Source organism: Salmo salar, unplaced genomic scaffold, assembly GCF_965601325.2.
Source record: "Salmo salar unplaced genomic scaffold, fSalSal1 ptg000321l, whole genome shotgun sequence".
NCBI lineage: Eukaryota > Metazoa > Chordata > Actinopteri > Salmoniformes > Salmonidae > Salmo > Salmo salar.
Window position 1 is genome coordinate 192,246 of NW_027675348.1, and position 10,255 is coordinate 202,500.

Below are 10,255 nucleotides of genomic sequence, written 5' to 3' on the forward strand. Positions count from 1 at the left end.
ATTTACCCAGGTCATCAGGAGCCAGGTCATTTACCCAGGTCATCAGGAGCCAGGTCATTTACCCAGGTCATCAGGAGCGGTCACCAAGTCAAGATTCACATCCCCAAATGTGGTGGTTAATTTCTTTAAAATCAATTGAGGAGACAAACTTATCACACAAGTCAGAGTTATTCTTAAACTAAATCTTTATTCACTTAATAATGGAGCAGGGCAATACAACGTACACATACAAAATTAATCAAACGAGTGCTCTACGATAATGATGGCTGGTCAACAACTCCCCCCCCAGATGATTCGTTGAGAGCCACAATACAAAAGTACAAAGGTATTTTACAGCCAAGATACACCCCTTTCAACCTACATGACTGGGACCTAAAAAGACACCCATCATGAGACCCACTAAATCTGCCCAAGAAGAGGAAAACAAAAGAAAAAACCCACATCAAACTTAAAAACAGGAAGCAAACCAAAAAGGTGGAGCAACTAAAGGTGTTGACTCTCCACATGTATCAAGATAACTGGAGCACTGGGCCAGACACTCTTAAATAGAACCTGGACCAGCTCAGGTGAAACACCTTCCCACTAACGAGATGGACAAGCCAGCACAGGTGTAACACATACTGACTAACGAGGTGACACCAATCAGTGCGTCCTACGTGCTAACGAGCTAGACGGGCTAACGAGCTAGACGTGCTAACGAGCTAAAGTCCAACCTCAAAACATAAATGGAAAAACCAAAGCCTGTAACACCTTAAGACAACAAATATATCCTATATTTTTGTTGGACAAGTTTGCTCACCACCAACAGAAAACAACTTCCATTTCACATTATAATCAACTAAATGTATTCCCTTCTACAATATAAACATGGTGTCTACTGGCTGTCAACAATTAAAAACAAGAAAAAACATCTCTAAATAATATACAGCATCTTTTCTCCTTCATCTTTCGTTCTATACAATCCTTCCTTAGCTTCTAGAACTCTCGTCCTCTTGGAACGAGCCCAAACAAAACTCATCTCCAATAGGACACAGACATGTCTGATTTCAAGAGGAAACTCCTGCAATATCTGTACTAACTTTCCACCTCACTGCAGAGCTTCTCTCTCTTTTCAGGGTTCACTAGATAGGCATGTTGTTGGATCGGGGCCCAGTCCCCAATGTCATGCTCCAGTACATTTGGGTTGGCACATCTGGGAATGAACCCTGATATTCTAAAAGCAGGGCAACAATGTCAATATAATTGTACCAAAAAAATTGTCAGTTGGTTGAATAATCATGATTACTAAATGTTACATGAAATGAAAATATGAAATAGCCCCAATGTCAAAACACAGTTTAAACGTGTCCAAATCAATAACCAATACGCAGAAACAGTTTGGGATGAATTGAAAACCTAAACATAACATGTGCTATATACACAAACATCTGCCACAATAATCATATTACTTGTATTTTTTTAAACAAGCACCTTATAAACTGCACAAGCACCAAAAACACTGTTGTTTTGACAAGTAGCAATAAATCACTGATATCGATTAGGGGGGAAATCAGGTTGAATCTGCTCTTCAAACTAACACAACAAAACAAAAACACATGGAAATGGGAGATATATTTTACCTCACTGATTAGAGGACAACCTGCAGAAGACAGTCAGCTACATTTTGGAGTGATGCATTTAAATGTAGGGTCCCTAAACAAAGGAACACAACACTTATTTTTCATAACTCATCGATATCACGATGAGATCAATTGTGTGACAGAAGGGAGATGAAGTTGCACGTCCTGTTAAAACTAACAGCTCAAAAACCACACGGAATCTGGGAATAATGTGTACATCCCTGGTTAGAGGACAACTGGTAGAAAACAGCCAGATACATTTTGAAGTGTTGCATTTTGATTCCAGGTGGTCACCAACATGGTAAGTGTAACACAACTCTTTTTTTGTTAGTCACTTTTTGTTAAATCTCATAAATAGTAACTCTTCCATTTCAGAGCCTGGATTTTCCCCCTGAGGTTAATATCCATATCATGTTGAAATCAATAGAACAGGGGACAAACGTTTAGGGTTCTACATTGTGACATCATTAAAATACTCCTACTACAATGTTTAAACATTCCACATTTTATTTCACTGATATCATGTAACAACTCCTTCATGAATTTTCTGATGTTTGATCAGAGATCTTTTATCAGAGTATCTCTTCCCACATTGATTACAGCTATGAGGTTTCTCTCCTGTGTGTGTTCTCTGGTGTAAAGTCAGCTGGCCAGATGCAGCAAAACTCTTCCAACATTGATCACAGTTATACGATTTCTCTCCTGTGTGTGTTGTCTGGTGTTGAGTCAGATGGCAAGATTGACCAAAACTCTTCCCACATTGACCACAGCTATAAGGTTTCTCTCCTGTGTGTGTTCTCTGGTGTAGAGTCAGAGTGCTAGATGCAGCAAACCTCTTCCCACATTGACCACAGCTATAAGATTTCTCTCCTGTGTGTATTCTCTGGTGTGAAGTCAGATGGCCAGATGTAGTAAAACTCTTCCCACATTGACCACAGCTATAAGGTTTCTCTCCTGTGTGTGTTCTCTGATGAATTTTAATGCCTGATGAGTTGAATCTCTTCCCACAGTCAGAGCAGCAGTGAGTTCTCTTCCTTGTGGATGTCTGCAGGTGTTTCCTGAGGTGTTCTGATCTGGAGAGACTCTTCTCTGCCTCGTCAGCATCACGAGGTTGTTGAGGCGCCCCAGAGGATCCACGATAGTGAAGTATCTCTCCTGTGTGAACAACAAAGTCAGACAGATGGTTAAAGGCCCACAACAGCGGTAATCCACTGTAAAAGGTGATGCCAACAGCATAGCCATGATGTTGGACAACAATTGACGTCTGTAATGAATGTTAAAATTATTTGACATTTGTCTTAAAATGAGCAAGAATAGTCATATTTTGTCTTCTTTTCACATTAGCAGTAACATAGATGATTGTAGGCTAGAAATAAGTTATTCATGTTGTTGAACCTCTAAGCAGTGTGCCAGACTACTTTTGGTCTCCAATATAGTCCCCTTTCTGTGTTTGCTAAAATTGCGGGACGAGGGCAATTTGATTGCAGAAACTCCTCCCTGCTAATGAGGAAACCGATAGTTATGGATGTACTTTATCCGCCTGGAGCAAAAATGGTGAGCAAAGATTTTAGTTTTTCACAATGTATTCTGAATGTGATCATTGAACAGAGAACAATGAGACTGGAGGCACGTGCACGAGCCGACACCATGTTTACTTTCTCTCTCTTTGAACGAAAACAACGACTCCCGGTCGGAATATTATCGCTTTTTTTACGAGAAAAGTAGCATAAAAATTGATTTTAAACAGCGGTTGACACAAGTAAGGTAATGGAATATTTAGAATTCTTTTGTCACAAAACGCGTCGGGCGCGTAACCCTTATTTACCCTTTCAGATAGTGTCTTGAACGCACGAACAAAACGCCGCTATTTGGATATAACTATGGATTATTTGGGACCAAACCAACATTTGTTATTGAAGTAGAAGTCCTGGGAGTGCATTCTGACGAAGAACAGCAAAGGTAATAACATTTTTCTTATAGTAAATCTGAGTTTGGTGAGTGCTAAACTTGCTGGGTGTCTAAATAGCTAGCCCTGTGATGCTGGGCTATCTACTCAGAATATTGCAAAATGTGCTTTCACCGAAAAGCTATTTTAAAATCGGACATAGCGAGTGCATAGAGGAGTTCTGTATCTATAATTCATAAAATAATTCTTTTTTTGTGAACGTTTATCGTGAGTAATTTAGTAAATTCACCGGAAGTGTTCGGTGGGAATGCTAGTCACATGCTAGTCACTTGCTAATTTAAAAAGCTGGTTTTTGATATAAATATGAACTTGATTGAACAAAACATGCATGTATTGTATAACAATGTCCTAGGATTGTCATCTGATGAAGATCATCAAAGGTTAGTGCTGCATTTAGGGGTTGCCACAATGGCGGTGGAACATTTTAGAAAGAGAGGGTCCAGATTGTCTAGCCCAGCTGATTTTTACGGGTCCAGGTTTTGCAACTCTTTCAGAACATCAGCTATCTGAATTTGGGTGAAGGAGAAGCAGGGGAGGCTTGGGGAAGTAGCTGCGAGGGGTGGGGAGCTGTTGGCCGGGGTTGGGTTAGCCAGGAGGAAAGCATGGCCAGCCGTAGAGAAATGCTCGATTATTGTGGAGTTATCGGTGGTGACAGTGTTTCCTAGCCTCAGTGCAGTGGGCAGCTGGGATGAGGTGCTCTTATTCTCCATGGACTTTACAGTGTCCCAAAACTTTTTGGAGTTAGAGCTACGGGATGCAAATTTCTGTTTGAAAAAGCTAGCCTTTGCTTTCCTAACTGACTGTGTATTGGTTCCTGACTTTTCTGAAAAGTTGCATATCGCAGAGACTATTCAATGTTTTTGTGCTGGTCGGGGGCAGTCAGGCCTGGAGTGAACCAAGGGCTATATCTGTTCTTAGTTCTACATTTTTTGAAAGGGGCTTGCTTATTTAAGGTGGTGAGGAAATTATAATGAAAGAAAAATCAGGCATCCTCTACTGACGGGATGAGGTCAAAATCCTTCCAGGATACCCGGGCCAGGTCGATTAGAAAGGCCTGCTTACAGAAGTGTTTTAGGGAGCGTTTGACAGTGATGAGGGTTGGTCGTTTGACCGTGGACCCATAACGGATGCAGTCAACAATCGCTGAGATCCTGATTGAAATCAGCAGAGGTGTATTTGGAGGGCAAGTTGGTCAGGATAATATCTATGAGGGTGCCCATGTTTATGGATTTAGGGTTGTACCTGATGGGTTCCTTGATAATTTGTGTGAGATTGAGGGCATCTAGCTTGGATTGTAGGACGGCCGGGGTGTTAAGCATATCCCAGTTTTAGGTCACCTAATAGAACCAACTCTGAAGATAGATAGGGGGCAATCAATTCACATATGGTGTCCAGGGCACACCTGGGAGCTGAGGGGGGTCTATAACAGGCGGCAACAGTGAGAGACTTATTTCTGGAGAGATTCATTTTTAAAATTAGAAGCTCGAACTGTTTGGGCATGGACCTGGGAAGTATGACAGAACTTTGCAGGCCATCTCTGCAGTAGATTGCAACTCCTCTCTTTTGACAGTTCTATCTTGACTGAAAATGTTGTGGTTGGGGATGGAAATTTCAGAATTGTTGGTTGCCTTCCTAAGCCAGGATTCAGACACGGCCAGGACATCACACAGGGCCTGGGTTAACCTCTACATCACCCAAGGAACAGAGGAGTAGGATGAGGGTACGGCTAAAGGCTATCAGAATTGGTCGAATAGTGCGTTGGGAACAGAGAATAAAAGGAGCAGATTTCTGGGCGTGGTAGGATAGATTCAAGGCATAATGTACAGACAGGGGTATGGTAGGGTGCGGGTACAGTGGAGGTAAACCTAGGTGTTGAGTGACGATGAGAGAGGTTTCTCCTCTGGAGGCACCAGTTATGCTAGGTGAGGTCACCGCATGTGTGGGAGTTGGGACAAAAGAGTTCTCTGAGCCATGTTGAGTAGGACTAGGGGCTCTGCAGTAAAATAAAACAAGGATAACTACCCTAAACAACAGTATACAAGGCATATTGACATTAGAGAGAGACATAAAGCGAGGCATAAAGCAATCACAGGTGTTGATTGGGATAGCTAGCTAAGACAACAACGGGTAAGACAACAGTTAATCAGCTAAGACAACAACAACAGGTAAAGTGGCGATGAATGGGCAGAGAGGGTCGATTAACTACACACAGGGCCTGAGTTCTAGGCTTGGGCCAACAGATAAACAAAATGGAGTACCGTGATTAATGAACAGTCCAGCAGGCATCAGCTATGTAGCCAAGTGATCATAGGGTTCAGTGAACAGCAATATATGAAACAGGAGGGAAACTAGGTACAACATACAATCAAATCCACGCCTCGCTGGAAGCCCCGCCTTCCACAGGTGATGAGAGTGAGGCTTGGATTTATTCCTTAAATGTAATACCGCTCTTCACCGACCCAGGAAGGTGTTGTACCTCGTTTCCCTCCTTCAGGGAACAGTAATTATAGTCATAAAGTTACACTCCCTTTCAGTCGGTCAACTTCGGTACAACATACTATGGGACAATACAATCATTCCCCAACTGACCCAAACGGACACTAAATGAAACGGCCCCTGGCAGACCACCCAGACCTGACCCCGCAAGATTGTTGTCAATTTATTAATTGGCTTTTGTTTGAAACACTCCTGTCAATGTTGAGTAAGGACGCACACCTAATTACCCATATAGAAGTAGGACTAGTCTACCTGAATACGCATATAGAAGTAGGACTAGTCTACCTGGTTACACATATAGAAGTAGGACTAGTCTACCTGGTTACACATATAGAAGTAGGACTAGTCTACCTGGTTACCCATATAGAAGTAGGACTAGTCTACCTGGTTACACATATAGAAGTAGGACTAGTCTACCTGATTACACATATAGAAGTAGGACTAGTCTACCTGATTACACATATAGAAGTAGGACTAGTCTACCTGGTTACCCATATAGAAGTAGGACTAGTCTACCTGGTTACACATATAGAAGTAGGACTAGTCTACCTGGTTACACATATAGAAGTAGGACTAGTCTACCTGGTTACACATATAGAAGTAGGACTAGTCTACCTGGTTACCCATATAGAAGTAGGACTAGTCTACCTGGTTACACATATAGAAGTAGGACTAGTCTACCTGGTTACCCATATAGAAGTAGGACTAGTCTACCTGGTTACACATATAGAAGTAGGACTAGTCTACCTGGTTACCCATATAGAAGTAGGACTAGTCTACCTGGTTACACATATAGAAGTAGGACTAGTCTACCTGGTTACCCATATAGAAGTAGGACTAGTCTACCTGGTTACACATATAGAAGTAGGACTAGTCTACCTGGTTACACATATAGAAGTAGGACTAGTCTACCTGGTTACCCATATAGAAGTAGGACTAGTCTACCTGGTTACACATATAGAAGTAGGACTAGTCTACCTGGTTACCCATATAGAAGTAGGACTAGTCTACCTGGTTACACATATAGAAGTAGGACTAGTCTACCTTGCCTGTGTGCAAATGTAGGCCTATAAAATGTGCCCATTTGGGGATGTCTGATAGTATTTCTGATTGTCTTAATGCACCACCACTAATGAGTTGTGGAGCTTCTCAAAGCAAATGTTTCTTCACCTCAAACAGCAAGTGCACCTCAGCCACGCTCAAGGTCCTAAACGATATCTTAACCGCCATCGATAAGAAACAATACTGTGCAGCCGTATTAATTGACCTGGCCAAGGTTTTCGACTCTGTCAATCACCACATCCTCATCGGCAGACTCAATAACATTGGTTTCTCAAATGATTGCCTCGCCTGGTTCACCAACTACTTCTCTGATAGAGTTCAGTGTGTCAAATCGGAGGGCCTGTTGTCCCGACCTCTGGCAGTCTCTATGGGGGTGCCACAGGGTTCAATTCTTGGGCCGACTCTCTTCTCTGTATACATCAATGATGTCGCTCTTGCTGCTGGTGAGTCTCTGATCCACCTCTACGCAGACGACACCATACTAATGGCCCTTCTTTGGACACTGTGTTAACAACCCTCCAGACGAGCTTCAATGCCATACAACTCTCCTTCCGTGGCCACCAACTGCTCTTAAATACAAGTAAAACTAAATGCATGCTCTTCAACCGATCGCTGCCTGCACCTGCCCGCCCGTCCAGCATCACTACTCTGGACGGTTCTGACTTAGAATATGTGGACAACTACAAATACCTTGGTGTCTGGTTAGACTGTAAACTCTCCTTCCAGACTCACTATAAGCATCTCCAATCCAAAGTTAAATCTAGAACTGGCTTCCTATTTCGCAACAAAGCATCTTTCACTCATGCTGCCAAACATACCCTCATAAAACTGACCATCCTACCGATCCTCGACTTCGGCGATGTCATTTACAAAATAGCCTCCAATACCCTACTCAATAAATTGGATGCAGTCTGTCACAGTGCCATCCGATTTGTCACCAAAGCCCCATATACTACCCACCACTGTGACCTGTACACTCTCGTTGGCTGGCCCTCGCTTCATACTCGTCGCCAAACCCACTGGCTCCAGGTCATCTACAAGACCCTGCTAGGTAAAGTTCCCCCTTATCTCCGCTCACTGGTCATCATAGCAGCACCCACCTGTAGCACGCGCTCCAGCAGGTATATCTCCCTGGTCACCCCCAAAGCCAATTCCTCCTTCGGCCGCCTCTTCTTCCAGTTCTCTGCTGCCAATGACTGGAACGAACTACAAAAATCTCTAAAACTGGAAACACTTATCTCCCTCACTAGCTTTAAGCACCAGCTGTCAGAGCAGCTCACAGATTACTGCACCTTTACATAGCCCATCTATAATTTAGCCCAACTACCTCTTGCCCTACTGTATTTATTTATTAAGCTCCTTTGCACCCCATTATTTCTACTTTGCACTTTCTTCCACTGCATATCTACCATTCCAGTGTTTTACTTGCTATATTGGATTTACATTGCCACCATGGCCTTTTTTTGCCTTTACCTCCCTTATTTCACTTCATTTGCTCACATTGTATATAGACTTATTTTTCTACTGTATTATTGACTGTATGTTTGTGTAATACCCTTGTTTGAACCAAGTATTGAGTTTATTTGTTATAATTAATTGGTATTATATTTAAAAGATGATTGAAATGCTCCTAAACTGTAATGTTGTTAATGCATTATGCTTTTTGAAGAAATATTTATTTAATGTATAAGTGAATAGTTTGTTTTACTTTGAAGTTTACGTTTTGACCAATAAGGTCGCTTGTTAAGTTGTGGCCAATGGGAGTTGACCTGGTTAACGGGAGGGAAAAAGACGTTGATGAAAGGATGGACGTTTTACCTCAGGACGGTTGGTGAAGAAAAATTATAAAAGAAGACGACAGAACTACAACAAAACCCATAGCTACTAAGACATGAAGGGAAATACATGTTTTATTTAATAAAAGAGTTGTTATAATTTAGTTAAAACTTAGTAAAGACTGAAGCTACCGTCTTGTTGTGGAGGTATTAGCCACCCTAGAGGTTAGCCTAGCATCGTGTGACACCGGGAGATAATTGCTTGGGAAGCTAAACGAGTTCGTGTTGCCATGGGGATATCGGTTACTAAGGAGTACTGTCTGCATGGGTAGCTGTGCTGCCTTGGACTTGGTGAGGAAACCTGCATGGAACTGCCATACTTCGCTGAGGGAATATCTACCATGTAGTGAGTAAGCACAATGTGAGGTGCTTATAAATAAATACATTGGTAATGGTGAGAGGTTAGCATGTTTTGTTGTATCCTCTGTTATTGGTAATGGTGAGAGGTTAGCATGTTTTGTTGTATCCTCTGTTATTGGTAATGGTGAGGAGTTAGCATGTTTTGTTGTAGCCTCTGTTATTGGTAATGGTGAGAGGTTAGCATGTTTTGTTGTAGCCTCTGTTATTGGTAATAGTGAGAGGTTAGCATGTTTTGTTGTAGCCTCTGTTATTGGTAATGGTGAGAGGTTAGCATGTTTTGTTGTATCCTCTGTTATTGGTAATGGTGAGAGGTTAGCATGTTTTGTTGTAGCCTCTGTTATTGGTAATGGTGAGAGGTTAGCATGTTTTGTTGTAGCCTCTGTTATTGGTAATGGTGAGAGGTTAGCATGTTTTGTTGTAGCCTCTGTTATTGGTAATGGTGAGAGGTTAGCATGTGTTGTTGTATCCTCTGTTATTGGTAATGGTGAGAGGTTAGCATGTGTTGTTGTAGCCTCTGTTATTGGTAATGGTGAGAGGTTAGCATGTTTTGTTGTAGCCTCTGTTATTGGTAATGGTGAGAGGTTAGCATGTTTTGTTGTAGCCTCTGTTATTGGTAATGGTGAGAGGTTAGCATGTGTTGTTGTATCCTCTGTTATTGGTAATGGTGAGAGGTTAGCATGTGTTGTTGTAGCCTCTGTTATTGGTAATGGTGAGAGGTTAGCATGTTTTGTTGTAGTCTCTGTTATTGGTAATGGTGAGAGGTTAGCATGTTTTGTTGTAGCCTCTGTTATTGGTAATGGTGAGAGGTTAGCATGTTTTGTTGTAGCCTCTGTTATTGGTAATGGTGAGAGGTTAGCATGTTTTGTTGTATCCTCTGTTATTGGTAATGGTGAGAGGTTAGCATGTTTTGTTGTATC